This window comes from Ptychodera flava, chromosome 3 (assembly GCF_041260155.1).
Source record: "Ptychodera flava strain L36383 chromosome 3, AS_Pfla_20210202, whole genome shotgun sequence".
Taxonomy (NCBI): Eukaryota; Metazoa; Hemichordata; class Enteropneusta; family Ptychoderidae; genus Ptychodera; species Ptychodera flava.
The window spans coordinates 30685712-30688070 of NC_091930.1; positions in this window are offsets into that span (position 1 = coordinate 30685712).

Sequence of the window (2359 nt, forward strand, 5' to 3'; positions counted from 1 at the left end):
TTTAAGGGAGCTGTCAAATATGTTTTCTCCCCTAAACCAAATGGCAGGTAGCCACATGATAAATGGTCATCAGTAGTGCGTCTCATTTCACAGCGTTCGTACAGAGGGATACCGGACCAATCAATAAGGTTGTGACGCACTTGTGTGTTAAAACGCTTTCGTTAAACGCTTTGCTACTTTCCTTTCCGTGGCCAGACCTCTCCCAAACCTAGTCACATACGGTCAGGTAGTGACAGTTATAAACTGAATCTACCGCTCAAAGGTAATACACGTATATTACTTGTAAATAAAATTGGTAATGAGAGAAATCTTCATTGAAGAAGTATGTTTTAATTATTTTGCGTGCATATCAGCAAGCGTATAGTGTGTACATCGTGTGTTGTTGTTTAGACTACAAAAGTCTGACATTCTGCCAGGAAATGTTGGAACTGTAAGAATTGATCTCTCTGATATTACCGTTTAGCTGATAATTACAACTGATAGTTTGCAACCGCAGGCGCTTCTTCTATCGTCGTTTTGAGAAGCTTACTTGTATCACAAGGGCTTCGCGAAGCAACAATCTAAACGCCCTTCTTTTCAACTCGATATAGACTGCAAGCGCTTCAAAACAGGTGTAGAATTTTAATGGCAGTCCCGATGTTAATTATATTGATTGGCATGACATTTCAATACAGGATAAATTTATGTTGCCAAATAATCTTGTGAAATATGTAGCATTTATTTGCTCACTCGTCACGGTAGCTAGGTACACAAGGATCGCCTTTGGATCGATAGACCTTAGCGCCTTGATCAACTTCATATTTTAATTTTGTCACCGCAAAAGTTGTACGCGGCGGATATGCTGTAACGGTGACCTTACACTTGTATTAGAAATGCCTTCAGAAAAAGTACAGGGATACGCTGATTCATATTCATGATTCGGCCGCGAAATGCCAGGAATATAACATCAAACATCGTGATATTATAAATATCCTAATCATAACATTCTGGGATAATGGTTACATATATTTCTATATATCATGATAATTTATCCAAACCTCCGCCTCTCAATAGAATAGACCTCGCAAACAGTCAAATACAAAATCGGAAAATGGCACATTTGAAATTAGGTTGCAGTCGCCAAATATTCCCTCTTGCAGTTTTGAAAGGTGAATTATAAACTGCACAGCATAGTTACCTGACAAAAAATGAAAATGGACACGTGTCAAAGAAAACTAGCATTTCCTGGCGTTTGTAGATGAAATACTGGCCACAAAGTACCATTCTCAAAAGGAATTTTTACCAATTTTTACTCATAATTTCACCAAAGTTGAAATCTTGCTCATTTCGAAAAGGACCAAAAAACGCTTGTCAACGTGAAGAAATGTTTCGACATTGTTCGTTGGCCACAGTGTACCACGGACTGTACTTCAATACGAATCGCCCTCAGTGTTGATAAATGACTCAATCGGTTAACGATTACTTACTGTGCGATATAAAACGAAGGCTAATATCTTATTTAAAATTGTGGAAATAATATCTAAGATAGCTTTGTTGGTCACTTCAGGTCAAATTGAAGTAAAAGTGAGACCAGACGGTGTTATTCCGGAGAAAGGCAGAAAAGTGAGAGATGTATGTGCTGCATTAGACTCCAGCCATCGAACAAAAGAGAATGCAGTACTGGTAGGGAAACAACTAGATCAACGCCATGATGGTATGAGTTTAAATAATATAGGTGAAGGATGCATTTCCTATATCATGGATTGCCAGTCATCGGAAGCTCTGAGTCTTTGATGGGTGACTATTCAAGTGGAAGTCTTCACAGGATGGTGAAGAGTACATTCCTGTCTGAGAGTCTGCTGGATGAGATTGGAGCTCTATACCTGTCATTAGGAACATCGATAGACTATGAAGAGTATCTGCTATGTAAGGAGGAATTGGCAAATAGCGAGGTATGTTCATGTGATGAATATGCATCATACTATGGCTGGTTAGAAAGTCGAGTAAGACGTTTATAATGTAGAAGAACGTTCTGATCTAAAGACACGCCATTGCTTTTCGCCACCTTCGTGCATGGGGGATTTTTAAAACGTTGTCTAAGCTGATATAAATGGCATGTATAATGAGCGTTGATATTAAAATATTCTAGTTCGTATTTTATAGCCTGTTGTGTTGTGGACTGATATATCGATAGAAATATCATGAACTAAAGTCTCATTATATAAAATTCCGATCAATTATGGCCAAATAAGTAATGTACCTCTTTATATAAGCCATCAGATGCTATGCCTAAACTTTTTGGTTTACGATATATGTTACCGATTTGTCATTCTACTAATGATGATCATACAATCAATGTATGACAATTTCGGCGTCTACT